Here is an 18,126-nt window from a genome sequence, read left to right as displayed (position 1 = left end):
TAAGGAAAAAAAAGAAAATCGGATCTTTAATGTCAGTTTTAAACCGACATTAAATGTATACGTACAATGTCGGTTTAAAACCGACATTAAAGATCCACTTTTAAAAAAAAAAAAACCGACATTATACATCCGGTTTCATTTTTTCCAACCGACATTAAAGCCCAAAATTCTTGTAGTGTATAAGTTATTTTCTAGTTTTGCAGAACATATTTGAATACCTCTTAAACTAATAAACACTTCATTAATTTCAAAAGATACTTTGTACAATTGTTCTAACAAACAAGAGATCGATATTAAATTTCTTTTCATAGTGGAATATAATATACATTTTCTAGTAAAATGAATCTATCTCCAAAAAAAAAACTTCATGTCTCTCACTGCTTGAGCTGAGATGACTTCTCCTATTCCAACTTTGAAAATCGTCTCACCTTCTGCAAGCTGTCTCTAGGAACTAGTTTCCTGAATGAAAGCACAAATATGATTAACGGCCCCTGAATCTAATATTCAGGTCAGTTTATCATTTTCCACTAAACATGTTTCAACAATGAGTAAATCATATTTACCTTGTTTCACTTTCTCAGCTTTATTATCTATGACAGCAGTGTTTACTTCCTCCATCATATCCAGAACATGTTCTCTAACAGAGGCTCCTTCCTTTACGTGGTGGTTGTAAACCTCTTTGAGAGTATCGTGCCTGACAGATGAGGATGGTTGTCCAAATACTGCCTACAGCGAATCCATGATCTCTTTAGCAATGACCATGCTCTCATGTTTCTTAGTCCAAGCATCTGATATACTTGCTATGATATAGGCTCGAGCCCTTTTATTTTCCCTAACCCATCTGTCATAAGCATCTCGAACATTTCGGTTTGCTGACGAGTTGGGAGTCGGAGGACATTCCTCTATGAAAATAATCCTAGATCATCGATCACTAGTATTGTGGTTATATTTGATTTCCATGTTGAGTAGTTATCACCGTTAAATTTATCGGAAGCAAGTAGTTGTATAATAGAGTTTGACATGTTGAAGATATAAACAAATTCTATTAGTGAAAGGCTACTAAATCCAATCAATTTTAGCAAAAAGTAATAATATACCCATATTCGTTATTAATTGCAACGATACTTCAGTGAGTCAGAATAATCGCAACTGAGGGACACTTACTTACTCCTTTAGTGAACCAAGACATTCTTGACTAAATACTAATACTAGAATAACTCTTACTCCTATAGTAACTTTTTGGTCAAGAACTTACTAACACTTAGTAACTCTTGTAAGTGTAACCCTCCATTTTTAGATCTCAAAGAATGGTATCAACAAGCTATCGAGGGGCAGACAATGCTGAAGACGAAACTAAGAGACCCTATCCATTTCTGAAGTTTGCGGTGTTCTGATCCCCAAGTCACAACCCTCCGAATGAGTGGTCGCGCTAAAATGACATGCAGGCAGAACATGGGAAACTCACTATGCGTGAAAACCGAGCATGAATCTCACGGTGTGAACTCTTAGGGATGTGAAAGCTAAAAATAATATATCATATATATCATTAATCTCTCACTGAAGTGTTCTAGATAGTTTAGGTATACTTTTACTTAGGTATATTCTGACCAAAAATAACTTAAGTCTAGGTCTTTATTTGAGTTTAAATTTTATACTGGATTTAATGTACGATGTTTAAGTGATAAAACATTTATTACCTCACATCGCTCATGCAAAATCGGGTTAACAAGACTCAAGAACCAATTCCATCCCCAAGTAGCAAGTGTTTCATAAACCGTCAATTTAAGTATCTCCATGTAGGGAATCAAATTTCCACGGAAGCGTGAGATCGCCTTGCATTTTGTTTTTTAGCTTTTAAGGAAACAAAAACACCAAAGAAAACTGAAATAATAATGGATAAAAATTATTGGAAGCATGCTTTAAAAGAAGAAACAAATGGATAAAGTAACAAACCTTTGTCGAATCCCAAACTCCTTACATTTTCCTCTCTGTCTTCTTATGAGCGTTTCTTCGATGAACAAGGGACACCATCGCAAGTGCAACTTTGTTATTCTCTAAGAATCCAAGGGTAGAAGAGTGGTCTCTATCACCTTGGAGAAGGAAGAATAATAGAGAATGGTCGAGAATAAAAAATCTGACAGGAAATCTAGATTGGAGGCTAGGGTTTTTCACAATGAAATTCTATCCCCTAAATTGGCCATAAAGGGATATTTATATGGAGAAGAGTTTATCCCTTCTCCAAGTCTTTCCTAATTTATCCTTGAGCCCAATTAATTAAATAACATTTAGTCAATTAATTTAATATATATAGTTAATTAATTAATAAATAAACATCACATGTTTATTTGCCTTCATTTCTCAAAATTAATTAATTAATTCTTCATGAATCTAATTCATAAGAATTTAATATTTGAATCTTATTCAAATATTTCTCTCTTAATTATAGATCACATCTATAATTAACCATATTATATTAATCTCATTAATATGCTATTCCATCAATTGACTTGAATAATTCAAATCATTCGTGGCTGGAGGGTTGGCTACGCAACGCAAACGAGGCGGCACCGACGAGGGCGAGTAGCTGGTTTGCGACCTGGCCCTCGGCTGGAGAGCTCGAACCGACGGCAGGTGGCTAAGGTCGGCTCGGATCGACGATGGATGGGGCGGCCACCACTGCTAGGGTTCGGTGAATGGAAGAACAAGAGGGAGGGTACTCAGAATAGGAATAGAAATCGGGGGGAGGGGGGGCGCTGGACGTGCGTGAAGAAGAAGGGAAAAGGAAAGGAATAATAAAATAAATAATTTAAATAAATAAATATAAGTGAATAAAATAAATAAAATATTTTATTTAATTTTATTCTATTCTATCTTATCTTCTTTTATTTTATTTCTTTCTTCCAACTTTTAATCCCTTTTTCCTTTAGATTCCAAAGATCATAATCAAATCAATTTTTCCAATTTAAATTTTAAATTTTAAAAAGAAAAATCTAGGCATTAACTAAATTTAACTTTAATTAAATTAATGAGACATAAATCCAAACTTTTCAATTTAAAACAAAACTGATTCGAAATGAGCAAAATTGCCCTCGAATTTTACAAAAATAACAAATTTTGAATTATGAAAAAAACTCGGGGCGTTACACATAGATTTGGAAAACCTGAATAATGAAGTGTGAGGAGTCCCGATGCTGAAAAGCAATGACATCTTTTTCAGGGATGCATTATATCCTTTTTTGTATCCTTTTATCCTTCTATTTTTTTTTCTTTACTTTTCATTTAATTTACTACTTTTGGAACATTTGACTGCTCAGTAGGATTGGATAAATTTTTTTTGAGGTGGGGGATCAAGGTTTAGATGTGTCGAGTGTTGCAATGAGTTTAGGGGAGCATGGGATTGTAACCTAACACATCCTTATCAAACTCATCGCAAAAGAGGGAATCGTAAACGAATGGACACGCCACCTAACATTTTTTTCCCATCTCATTTATTGCGCGTGTGTCATCATTGCCTTGAGTCACGCATCAAATCATTTCCTCTCCCACTTGAATGCCTATTTAAACCACTTCACTTGAATACCATAACACTTGTGGGCTTGGGCTTGGTTGGTCCATGTATCTGGCTTTTGGGCCCAATTAGTTGGATTTGGGCTTGATTTGATATTTCGGTAAATTCAGCCCATTTTTGGCTACTTTAACCCATACAATAATATCAAATTGGGTCAAATTAATCTAATTCAACGGTCATGATGAAACCACGTTGTATCATCGAAATTTGTCTTCGACTTCAATTTGGGACACGTGGTGATTCTAATTAGTCCAAAATTCAATTATTTGGAATTTTATCATTAATTTAGTAAATGACGTGGTAATTTGTGATTGGTCTAAAATTTCTCGTTCAACAAAAGGAAAAGAGACAATACTGAGAGGAAGAAACTTCATTTTGGAGTACTTTTTCCAATTTTTGAGAGAGAAGAAAGATAATTTGTAACAACCAACCACGAACGGAGGTCTGAAAAAAAAAACAAAATTATTTGAATGGTCGAGCTTTTTATTGAAGAGAGAAAGAATAAAGTATGGACACTAATACTCAATCTTCTATTGATTTCTTTCTCAACCTTGTCTTGAAAAATATACAATACCACTATATATAGTCTCACCAAGTGTCTTCCTAAATTTCTTCCAGAGATTACAATAATTAAGACAGAATTTCAAAAATTGCAGTAATTCTTGACCCTTCGTTACTCAAACTGCCATAACTTTTCATAGAAAATACCAAACGACTTTAAACTTGAACCATCAGAAAGTATACATCTGGGGCATCAACATCCATAGGTCACACATTTAATTTGAACATAGTTTGACCTTCTAAATGTCTGTTAAAAACCGCCCAAAAACTGAGTTTAATGCTCAACAAGGTCACCACTGATGTGAAATTTGAAACACCAATCTTTTCAGTTTCAAAGTATAAAAAGGACAAGATGACAAGAGAAACAAAGCAAATTAGGTCACTAAATAAAAGGGAGAAAAGAACCAGAAAAAGACTAGTTGAATGAAACAAATAATACAGATGACATAGAAGCGTTAAAGAAGATAATTTAAATATATATATATATATATATATAATCCAATAAATAATCTTCAAATGATCGTGCACGATGATATATATACTTATATAAAAAAAAAATTAAAAAAGGATCTCCATTTTAGCTTCTTCCTTTCTTTGGAAATGAAAAATCCATAATACAAGGAGGTTTTTCCTAATGCATGCTTGAAATAATCTTTAAGGTTTCTATTTTAGTTACTTTTCTATGCTATAAAAAAATTAGATAGCCACATCATTGTTGGGCTTTGGATAAATCGAGAAGTGGAAGACAGTTGCCGTGATGGATGATTCTCCTTTGGCCATGTAGAAGAGGGAACTTATCACAAAAAAATGTAAGAAGATCACAACTTCGTTTTTTTACTTTGTGTTGAGCTTGATAGATTTAGTGGGTTATGAGATATCACTGTAAACTTGAAACAAAGTTAATCTTGGGCTTAATGAAAGCCTGGTCCGAATGTGAAAACTAGAAACCACCGATGGAAAAACATTAAACTCAAATCAGTGTGCTAAAAGCACAATCCGTGTGAAGAATAATCTTCACCCTACACTTTGATGGTTAAGATTAGTTTCAAGCACTTCTGAGGATTGTAGACTTTCAATTACTATTCTTTCTTTTCTTTGTTGCATAAAGAAATCGAGAGAAAAGAAAGGGAGAACTTGAGGGAGATGCCACCGGAGATCGTCTGGACGATGAAGGCAGGTATCGTCTAGTCGATTGAAGGTAAAGCAGTGATTCGTGACGATAAGACAATATTCGTCTAGATGATGAAGGTTTTACTGAAGATTGTCTAGACGATGGGGTTCGAGGCCGAGGAGAGTCTACATGATAGGAGTGTCGAGGAACACGATCGGTGTTAAAAAGGTACACGATAGAATAAAGAAGATCAGGGAAGAAGAATAACACAAAGGTTTTTACGTGGTTCGGCTAAAGATAGCCTACGTCCACAGAGAAGCTGATGATTTTTATCGGGGAGTTACAAAAGAATTATTACAAGATAAGTCTGATTTACTATCTTGATCTATCTGTATTTTCACTCTCTTACTTGTACAAGTAAATACAAAAGTATATAAAGACAGCTTGTATGTAACTAATTTCTAACAACCTTGAAGTTGTTTTCATTTATTTGTAATAATAATCTCCACCTTGAAAGAAACTTCAAGTGTTTCTTCAGCTTCTCTGAACTGATTGTCTTCATCTTTAACCTTTGTCTCTCAGCTCAAACCCTATAATATCAAGGCACTTCTGAAGTTTGAGCTAAGTGACAGTCTTTGTCAACATGTCGGAGGCATTCTCTAAGGTATGTACTTTTAAAACTTCTACTTGTTTTGCTTCAATCTGTTCTCGAATGAAATGATATTTAACATCTATATGTTTAGTTCTGTTGTGATACTATGAGTGCTTTGATAAATGTATGGTGCTCTGATTGTCACAAAAAAATTTTACTATATTCTGTTTGATCCCGAAATCACATAGGAGACCCTTTAGCCATAAACCTTCTTTTACTGCTTCTGAAAGAGCAATAAACTCTACTTCAGTAGTAGAAAGGGCTACTACTGATTGTAATGTAGCCTTCCAGCTTAGAACACATTCCATATAGGAAGATATAGCCTGATAAGGATCTTCTCTTGTCTAGATCTCCAGTATAGTCAGAGTCTACATACCCAATCAGCTCTAAATCTCTGTCTGGAAGCTATTGGTACATTAGTTTAACACTTGAAATACCCTTAAGATACCTTATTATCTACTTAGTTGCCTCCCAGTGCCTTTTACCCAAATTAGCCATATATCTACTCACCAGACTTGTAGCATAGGCAATATTCGACCTTATAGACACCATTAGATACATTAAGCTTCCTACAACTTGGGAATAGAGGACAGTTGACATTACCTTCTAATGTTCAATGTCAGATTCTTTAGGTGAATTCTCTGCTGAGAGTTTGAAATGGTTAGCAATAGGAGTAGATACTGATTTAGCCTTTGTCATATGATACTTCTTAAGCAATTTCTGACAATATTGTGACTGATCAATGCTGAGAATACTTGATTTTCTGTTTCTGATTATATCAATGCCTAGCCCTTTGCATTGCCCATGTCTTTCATTTCAAATTCTGACTTGAGTAGATCTTTGACTTTATTTAACTCTTTCATAGTTGCTCCTGATAATAGCATGTCATCCACATAGAGTAACAAATAGATAGGATGAGTATAGGTATCAGTGTTTATGTAAACATAGCTATCATAGGAGCTTTTATTAAATCCATTCTTCTGCATAAAGTCACTGAATCTTCTGTTCCAACACCTAGGGGACTATTTAAGGCCATAGATAGACTTTTTAAGTAGGCAAACATAGTCTTCTTTCCCTCTGACCTCATACCCCTTAGGTTGACTCATATGGATAACTTCCTCTAAGAAGCCATGTAGAAAAGTTGTTTTAACATCAAGTTGCTCCAGCTCTAGGTTATTCTGAGCCACAATAGACAATAATAGTCTGATAGAAGTCTGCTTGACCACTGCAGAGAATATCTCATTGAAATCAACACCTAGTCTCTGTGTAAACCCTTAGCTACCAACCTAGCTTTATATCTAGGTCCTTGATCATTAGGGAAACCCTCATTTAATTTGTACACCCATTTGAATGTAATTGGCTTGCAACCTTTTGGAAAAAGTGTCAATTCCCAAGTGTTGTTTCTAACTAATGAATCAAATTCTTCATTCATTGCTTCTATCCACAACTTAGCTTTAGGACAACTCACTATTTCTTCAAAAGTTGAGGGTTCTGAATCATTACATAAATCTGAAGCATTTAAAGCTAAGTAGTCATCATACCTTGAAGGTGGCACAATAGTTCTTCTTTGCCTATCTCTAGCTAGGTTGTACCCCCTCAAGTCTGGTTCTTCTTGCTCGGGATCAGATATAGCATCTTCTACTTCTTCTTCAAGATGAGGTAATTGATCAAAAGGTAATTCAGAGCTTGAAGGATGAGAACTAGGGTTAAGAACTTGCTCCACCTCAATTTTATCATTCTTCATTTGAGGTGCTTTAACATTAGAGTTAGATCCCTGCATATACATTTCATCCTCCCTGAAAACAACATCTCTACTTGTGATATGTCTCTTCTCTGTAGGGTGCCACATTCTAAACCCCTTAACTCCTTCTATGAAACCCAAAAACATATATTTCACAGCTCGGGCAGCTAATTTTCCTTTACTCTAATGGACAAAACTAGTGCAACCAAACACCCTTAGATTATTTAAGCTAGGAGGTTATTTGGTCCACCTTTCTTCAGGGGTTAGAAGGTTAAGAGATGCATGGGGGCATCTGTTTAGTGTATAGACAGTATATGAGGCTGCTTCTGCCTAAAATTTTTCAGGAAGTATTGCATCTGATAGTAGGCTTCTTACTCTCTCCATAATAGTTCTATTCAATCTCTCTGCCACCCCATTTTGCTGAGGTGTATACCTAACAGTCTTATGTCTAGTAATACCATGTTGTCTATAAAAAGCATTGAACTCCTCTGCACAGTACTCAAGCCCATTGTTAGTTCTTAGACACTTAATTTGACTATTAGATAATTTTTCAACCATAATCTTCCATTCTTTAAACTTATCAAATACTAAATCCTTAGATTTAAGAAAATAAATCGAACATTTTCTAGAATAGTCATCCACAAAGGTTAAGAAATACCTGGCTCCACTTAAGGATTGGAAAGGTGAGGGGACCCCATAGGTCCGAATGCACATATTCAAGGATGGCCTTGGTTGTGTGCTGAGCCTTCACAAAACTCTATCTTGTAGCCTTCCCTATCATACAATGTTCACAAAAGGATGACTCTGATGAATTCCCTTAGGTAGAATTCCCTGATTAGCAAGAGCTTGTAGACCTTTGGCACTAATGTGTAAGAGTCTTTTGTCCCAAAGATCTCCTTCAGTAGGCTGCTTCTGAGTTACAATCAAGGTTGAATGCATTTTCTGAACTCCTTGAACAACATAGACACTATTAATCTTGACCCCTCTGAGAATAGGCTTACTGTTATTTAAAACTTCATAGTAGCCTTCCTTTCCTCTATATTCACAGCCAATAGAATCGAGCATGCCTAGTGAAATCAGATTTCTCTTCAACTTAGGCACATGTCTGACATTCCTCAATAGTTTGACTGATCCATCTTCAAGTTTAAGTGAAACAGAGCCAACACCAAACACTGGACATGAGTTATTATTACCCATATAGACAGAACCTCCATCCAACTCTCTATAAGTGTTGAACCAGTCTTTGTAAGGTGTCATGTGGAAAGAACACCCTGAGTCTAGAACCCAATCTAGGTTCTTATTAGATTTTTCATCTGCCTTCCAATTTGATGTAGCTAAAGCATCTGAATAGAAGTAAGAATCCTCACAAACTGAGGCTTCACCTAACTGATTAGGTTGGACTTTCTGTTGAGGTTATGGTTGCTTGTTTTTCTACTCATTCTTCCACTTTAAAGTTCTGCAATTCTTGATTAGATGTCCTAGTTTTTTGCAATATTTACATCAAACCTTGGATTTTTCTTTCCCTCTTCTGTTGAGCTTTGTTTTCCTTTTTTCTTATTATTCTGCTTTGACTTACCCTTGACAAATAAGCCCTCAGCACTAGGCTTATCTTCCTTGCTGGTTAGAAGCTCCGTCTCTCTGATTTTAAGGGTTGAAATGATTATATCAGTAGTTAGAGAGTCTCTACCATATTTTAAGGCAGCCTTTACATCTTTGTAGAAATCTGGCAGTGAGTTGAGAAGCACAAAGGCTTCATTATCTACCCCAATCTCTTCTCTTTGAGTCTTAAATTCAGTAGTAATCCTTTTGAAGTCATCTAAGTTCTCTGTCAAGGATTTAGAAGCACTCATCTTGAAGGTAAAAAACCTTTCCTTTAGGAAAAGCTTATTGGGCACATTTTTAGTTTCATAAAGCTCATTCAGCTTGCTCCACATCTTGAATGCTATCTCTTGATCGATCACTTGTCTTAGAACACTGTCTGACAAATTTAAAACAAGTGTGCCATGAGCAATTAGCTCCATGTTCTCTTTTTCTTCTTCAGTTGCAGTAATTGGCAGCTTGGTTGGATCCTCAAGGGCCTTATGTGCCCTTTGTTGCCCCAGGATGGCCTTGATCTTGGCTTTCCACAAGCCAAAGTCTCCTTTCCCATCAAACTTTTCAATGTCATACCTTGCTACTGCCATTTTTTATTCAAATTTTGTCTAAAAGCTCCAAGATTTTGCTTCTTTAGAATCTTGACTAATCTTGAAGTTTTCTTGCAGGCTCTAATACCACTTGTTGGGCTTGATAGGTCTAATGGGCTGTGAGATATCACTGTAAACTTGAAACAAAGTTAATCTTGGGCTTAATGAAAGCCTGGCTCGAATGTGAAAACCAGAAACCACCGATGGAAAAACACTAAACTCAAAACCAGTGTGCTAAAAGCACAATTCGTGTGAAGAATAATCTTCACCATACACTTTGATGGTCGAGATTAGTTTCAAGCACTTCTGAGGATTGTATACTTTCAATGACTATTCTTTCTTTTCTTTGTTGCATAAAGAAATCGAGAGAAAAGAAAGGGAGAACCTGAGGGAGATGCCACCGGAGATCGCTTGGATGATGAAGCCAGATATCATCTAGTCAATTGAAGGTAAAGCAGTGATTCGTCTAGACGATAAGGCAATATTCGTCTAGACGATGAAGGTTTTACTGAAGATCGTGTCGAGGAACACGATCGGTGTTAAAAAGGTACACGATAGAGTAAAGAAGATCAGGGAAGAAGAAGAACACAAAGGTTTTTACGTGGTTCGGCTAAAGATAGCCTACGTCCACAAAGAAGCTGATGATTTTTATCGGGGAGTTACAAAAGCACTATTACAAGATAAGTCTGATTTGTTATCTTGATCTCTTTGTATTTTCACTCTCTTACTTGTACAAGTAAATACAAAAGTATATAAAGACAGCTTGTATGTAACTAATTTCTAATAACCTTGAAGTTATTTTCAATTATTTGTAATAACACTTTGCAATTTTGATTTCTCTCTATGTCCCTCTCTAATGGTGATTTTGTCAAAGGAAGAAGAAGAATGCATGTAAGTGAGAAAGAAGAAGAAAACAAAACATGAAGATGATAGAGAGGGAAGAAGAACACAAAGATTTAACGTGGTTTGATAACTTGACCTACATTCATGAGAGGAGCTATAAATTTCAGATTCTTGGAGGATTACACGGCAAAATAAATATTATATAAGTTCTTCTTTCTCTAATTTCTCTCTTTGGTCCTTTATATATAAGATTTACAAGTTAGTTGAGAGAATAACAGTAAAATAAATGCTTGATTTCACAATATTAGTTACTGTTTTTACAAATCTCCACCTTAAATTCAAAATTTGTTTAATAAAAGTCAGGTCCTCTTTTTTATCACTCTTCCTTCAACCTTTTTCAAGAAGCTCAAACCTGATAATGTCGGGGCATTTTTGAAGTTTGAGTTGAGTGACCATTTTGATAATCATGTCTGAGAGGTTGTCTAAGGTATGAACTTTAAGGACTTTGATTTTTCCACTTTCAATCTACTCTCTGATGAAGTGATATTTTACATCTATGTGTTTATTACGATTGTGAAATTGGGGACTTTTAAATAGATGTATGATACTCTTATTATTGCAATCAATCTTCGTTTTATTTATGTAATTTTGAAGTCTTGTAGCAAACCTCGTAGCCATAGGTCGTCTTTCACAACCTCAGATAGTGCAATAAACTCTACTTCAGTGGTAGAAAGGGTTACCACTAATTGTAATGAAGCTTTCCAACTTAGTACACAACTTCCAAATAGGAAATATATTCTGGCAGGGACCTCCTCTTATTGAGATCTCCTGCATAATCTGAGTCAACAAAGACAATAGTTCAAGGTTTGAATAAGTGCATTGTTGGTATAGGAGTCTTGCTTCTTTTATACCCTTTAGGTACCTCAAAATTCACTTGGTGGCCTCCCAATGCCTCTTGTTAGGGTTGGCCATGTATCTACTGATCAAGCTAGTTGCATAATCTATGTCTGGTCTTGTAGAGATGATCAAATACATGAGGTTTCTTGTTGCTTGGGAGTAGGGCATTGTAGACATTTCTCTTTTAAGTGATCTATTTTTTTTTTTTTTTTTAGGAATTCCCTATTGATAAAATGTAATGCTAAGCAATGGGAGTGATTACTGTTTTGGCTTCTATCATATGAGATTTCTGAATTAGTTTCTCACAATATTTGATTTGACTGATGTATAATTTTTTATCTTTTCTATTTTTTCTATGTCTATGCCCAATATACTTTTAGCATATCTCATGTCTTTCATTTCAAGTTCTGATTTTAGGAGGTCTTTTACTTGTTTTAACTCCTTCTTGAAGCTTCCTGATAGAAGCATGTCTTTTACATATAGTATCAAATAGACTGGATTCTTAAAGGATTTAGAATTGAAGTAAACACAACTATCATATGAGCTTTTTAGAAATCCAATCTTTAGAATAAACTCATCAAAAATTTTATTCCAGCATCTTAAGGATTGCTTTAATCCATAGATGGACTTTTTAAGTAGGTAGTAGTTATCTTCTTTCCCCTTAGCTTAGTAACCTTTAAGTTTACTCATGTATATGGTATTTTCCAAGTAGCCATGAAGAAAGGTTGTTTTAACATCAAGTTGATCTAGCTCTAGGTTCTGTTGTGCCACCAATGAGAGAAGCATTCTGATTGAGGCTTGTTTCACTACTGGTGAGAAAATTTCGTTGTGATCCACCCCTATCTCTGAGTGAATCCCTTAGCCACCAACCTAGCTAAATCTAGGTTTTTGTACATTAAGGATGCCTTCTTTATACTTGTAGACCCATTTAAATGCAATAGGTTTACATCCCTTAGGTAGAAGAACTAGGTCCCAAGTTTCATTCTTATTTAGGGATTCAACCTCCTCATTCATAGCTTCTATCCACTTTCTTCATTAGCACAACTTACTACCTCCTCAAATATGGATGGTTCTAGGTCACTCATTTCTTCTTAAGCATTCAATGCTAGGTTAATGTAGTCATCTTTATACCTATAAGTGGTACTATAGTTCTCATTTACCTATCTCTAGCTAAGAAGTAGTTCCTTAGGTTTAGTCCCTCTAGCTCTGTTTCAGTTTTTGTCTCTTCCTTTTCTTCTTCATATTGAGATATTACATCACTGGTGTTTCTAGAGTTTAAGCTAGAGTGTGTTGAATTAGGAATGAATGAGTGCTCCATCTCAATTTTATCAGTCAACTCTTTAGGGGTTTGAGTAGAGGCATTGTTTTTCTACATAAACAATTCATTTTCCCTTAAAACTACATTCTTGTTGGTTATACACTTTCTTTCAGTTGGTTGTCAAAATATGAACCCTTTCACACCTTCAGTGAATCCCACAAACATATATTTAGTAGCTCGGGCATTCAATTTACCTTTATTCTGATGAACAAAATCAATGCACCCAAAAACCATTAGGTTGCTTAGGTTAAAAGAGTGTGTGGTCCACTTCTCTTCAGGTGTTAGTAAGTCAAGAGATACATGAGGACATCTATTGAGTGTGTAGACTGTATAAGAGGCAGCTTCAATCTCTAATATTTCTCTAGTAGGATGGCATCTGATAAAAGATTTCTTACTCTTTTAAGTATAGTTCTATTCAGCCTCTTCACCACCCCACTTTGTTGAGGTATATACCTCACGTTTCTAAGTCTGAGAATTTCATGTTCTTTGCAAAAATTGTTCAACTCTTCTACACAAAACTCAAGCCCATTATCTATTTTAAGGCATTTAATTTGACAGCATGACTGTTTTCAACCATTGTTTTTCATTCTTTAAATTTCTCAAATAAAATCTTTAGTTTTAAGAAAGTATATCCAACTTTGCCTAGAAAAATCGCCAGTAAAGGTTAGAAAGTAACTGACACCCACTTAGATATGGAATTGGTGAAGGACCCCAAAGGTTAGAGTGTATATAGTCAGAGATTGCTTTGGTTGTATATTGAGCTTTGACAAACTCTGCCATGTAGCTTTCCCTACCACATAATGTTCATAGAAAGATAGGTCTTGCTGGACTCCTTTAGATAAGTCTTGATTAGCAAGAGCTTGTAGACCTTTAGCACTAATGTGAACAAGTCTTTTGTGTCATAGATCTCCATCAGTAGGTTCTTTATGTGTTACAACTAAAGTTGATTGCAATTTTTTAACACTTTAGACCACATATACATCATTTATCTTTACTTCTTTGAGCACTAGCTTGGAATCTGTCCAAACTTCACACTAACCTCCTTTCCCTCTATATTCACAGCCTATTGAGTCGAGCATGCCCAATGATATCATATTTCTTTTTAGTTTGAGCATGTGCCTAACATTCCTGAGTAGTTTAACTAATCCATCTTCTAGTATTAGAGGGATTGAGCCAATGTCAATCACAGGACATGAGTTATTGTTATCCATGTAGACTGAACCTCCATCCATTTCCTTGTAGGTATTAAACTAATCTTTATTAGATATCATATGAAAAGAACACCTAAAGTATAGAACCCAATCAAAGCTCTTTGCTAGATTTTCAAGCTCTACCCTTTAATTAGAGGTAGCTAAAGCATCCAAATAAAAGAATGAATCCTTCCCCTACTAAAGCCTCACCTGATTGTGTTGATTTTGCCTTCTGTTTTTTATTCTTTTGCTCATTTTTTCACTTTAGAGTTTTCAAGTCCTTGATTAGATGTCTTTCTTTCAAATCATAAAGACTAAATTTGAGCATTATTATAATCTCAAGGGCAAAAGTGTTAGATTTGAAACATAAGAACCAAATAGAAATTAAAACCAAAACTTAGGGCGAAAATAGTTTTTTATTATTATTTTTATGTTTCATAGATTATTTTATGATATAATAGAAACATTGATTCACTCCTCATGTCAATGCTAAAACCTTGAAAATATAAACGTATCAATAGAAATTTCCTCGATGGAAAATTAATACTATGCATATTTATAGAAAGTATTAGAAACTTATGTCAAGCAAATTTAAAAATTCTCCAAATATTAATTAACATATTATTAATGGTTCGTTAGGTTGTCAATTCAAATTTTGTTTTATATTTGGCAGACAATCTAGATATTTCTAAAAGTTATTTCAAAATTTGTGATCCAAATAGTACAAATTTTAAAAATATATATATTTTTATATTTTTATTGTATCTAGAGTTTGAATTTTAAGTTATAAAATGCAAAAACTGTATTGAATAAAGATAAAAACATTTAAAAATACAATATGTCATGTTATACACTTAGTTTAATTTTTAAAGTAAAATATATATTAAGGAAATTGTATTAAATGTCAAATTGCTGAAAATATTTTCAAATATATCAAAATGTCACAATCTATCCGTGATAGATACTGGTAGACATCTATTAGTGTCTATCACTGTCTACCAGTAATAGATAATAGTAGTCTATTTGTAACGACTCGACTTCCTAAGATTCAAGTTAGGTCGTTACTAGACGCATGCATGCATAGAAGTTAAAACGACATCATTTTTATAGTGAAATAAATGCTAAATAAATAAGGTAACTTAAAAAATCTTCATTAAATTCAAATATAAAAATCAAATGATAAGGTACCCATAAGTCATAAATGGAAATAAATAAGCCGGAAAACAAATCTCAAACAATAAGTTTCAAATGTCAAGACCAAAAGTTAAAAATATAAAAGAACTCTTAAAACATGAGCGGAAGCATTAAAACTGGTCCCCAGTAGCTCGTTCATGGATTGCTCTTGTCATTCGTCGGTGCATCCCTACCCTTACCTGAAACATAAACATGAGAAAGGATGAGTATAAAATACTCAGTAAGTAACCCCACTACTGGGGTCAGGCTAGGCATTTATATCCTCTAGATGTCTACCTCTGGTGGAAACATATAATCTTCTCTAGTCCTCATGGGACACATACATACATGAAAAAAAACTAAGTTCTGTTCTTCTGTAGTTAAGTATGCCCACTATCTTTAGTAAGTACCGTAGGACCCACAACCTCTGGTGAATCCCAAATGACCCACAACTTCTGGTGAATCTCGAAGGAAACACAACCCCTGGTGAATCTCGAAGGAAAACACAACCTCTGGTGGGTATCTAACTAATCAGTAAGAACATTATCACGATCTCAACATCACAAGTATCATAACATGGTTCTATAACATACATATACATCTCGTCATCCTAGTCCCATAACATACATATACATCTCATCATCCTCAGATCAAATATGTGCATCTAGTCTTTTAAATCCTCATATCATCAAGGCATACATAAACATTAAACCATCATCAAATCCTCAGTAAATCATAACTACATTGCCTGGCATGTGGGCAGTTCTAGTAGTAAGATTACTTACCTCGATACTAGATTCAGATATTGATCCAAGTGGCAGTCTTCAATAATCAATCTTTGAATTCAATTCCCCAACGAAGCCTGAGCAACAACCACCCTCAAGATTCCAATCTCCAAAATCTTCTTTCAATCAGACCCTGCTTCTAACTTTTAATCTTTTTCTCCCTTAAAATTTTCAATTCACAAAGAATTTAACTCACTCACTTCCACAATGAAATTAATTCTTGACATTAATTTCAAATTAAATTTGTGTGACATTAAAAGTCCAATTTCCATAACTTCCATTCGATTGAACCATTAAATTGAAACACTCATTCATTCCAAAATGAAACTAATTCTTGACATTAATTTCAAATTTAATTTGTGTGACATTAAAATCCAATTTCCATAACTTCCCTTCGATTAAACCATTAAATTGAAACACCCCTTTCCTTCCAAAATAAAATTAATTCTTGACATTAATTTCAAATTAAATTTGTGTGGCATAGCCCCCTTCCAAAATGTAATTAATTCTTGACATTAATTTCAAATTAAATTTGTGTGACATAACCCCCTTCCAAAGTAAAATTAATTCTTGACATTAATTTCAAATTAAATTTGTGTGACATAAAGTCTAATTCCCACAATTTCGGTATGATTAAACAATTAAATTGAAACATCCCTTTCTCAATAATTGAATCTCAGTAATCTAATTAAATTTCCAAAATTCAAAAATAATCTCAAATATTACAAAATATTGAAATTACATTACAAACAAAATTTCGGGATGTCACACTATTCGTATAATGACATTTGGCTAAATTTGTAAAATATTTTGGTTCATTTTTTTATATTTGAAAACAGCCCTATATATTATGCAATGTATTATAAATTATATAATATTACAAAATAATAACTATGCAAAAAAATTAACATAAAATGTGTTCATTAATTAATTAATAATAATTTATAATCAACATCATATTCAGTGGGTAACTACAACTAGTTTTATGATTGATAAATATAGTATCAAATACATTTAAAATAATTGTTTAAATTGAAATCCAATTTCTAAATCTACTACCAATTACATAACTAAAAATATGAAATATAGCTCTATTTCATTGAATTCCTTATTTTCAAAATTCTAATTTCAGATTTCTGCTTTGGTAAGCTATCTAAAAATAGAACTTTGAAATAAGATTAAATGAAAATATAGTTATATTTCATGTTTTCATACCTGTGTTTAGTAATAAATTTAGAAATTAAATTTCAATTTAAACAATTTGCTCAAAATATGTTCGATAGTATATTTATGAACTATAAAACAATTATAGTTACTCACTAAGTATTAGGTTGAACATAAACCATTATTATTTAACTTATGACATTAAAATTTTGTGTAATTATTATTTTGTAATACTATATATTTTATAATATATTATATAATACATATTTAATTTAACAAAAATAAATGAGTTTATGACATAAAATACTATATTTGCTAATGTTTCTTTGTTTTAAGGGCAGTTACAAATATAGCAATCAGACTTAAAGTATTAGCAAATATAGCACAATACAAAAGAATTTACAAATATAACAATATTTAGATCCAACTCTCATAATCCATCAATTAATCATATCGCTAATAGGAGTCTATCACTAACAAACTTTGTTTATTTAAAATTCATTAAAAATGTTGTTATATATTTAATTATTAACTTTAAAAGTACTACTAATTGCAATATGTTTTATATTCAAAACAATTGTGCATTTTAAAACTTTAAATTCAAAATATGAGTATACATAAAATATAAATATATTATATTTGGAAGCATTGTTTTCAAATATAGTAAAATAAGTTAACTTATTTATTTTATAACAAAATATCACTATCAATCCGTGATAGACAACGATAAATGGTGGTAGACATCTATCATTATCTATCACTAATAAAAAATGATATTTTGTTATATAAAAATATTTTCAACAGTTTTATCATTTAAAATAATTAATCTTTTCAAAACTTGCTTTGGATCAGAGAATCAAAAACAAAATTCTCATCCCAAAAAACTGTGGGTAAAACGTGTGAAACAAACACGTCACTGCAAGTCTTTAGTTAGTGGTTT

The sequence above is a fragment of the Benincasa hispida genome, chromosome 2, assembly GCF_009727055.1.
Source record: "Benincasa hispida cultivar B227 chromosome 2, ASM972705v1, whole genome shotgun sequence".
Classification (NCBI taxonomy): domain Eukaryota; kingdom Viridiplantae; phylum Streptophyta; class Magnoliopsida; order Cucurbitales; family Cucurbitaceae; genus Benincasa; species Benincasa hispida.
The sequence above is the reverse complement of the archived record's forward strand: the minus strand, read 5'-3'. Positions refer to the sequence as shown.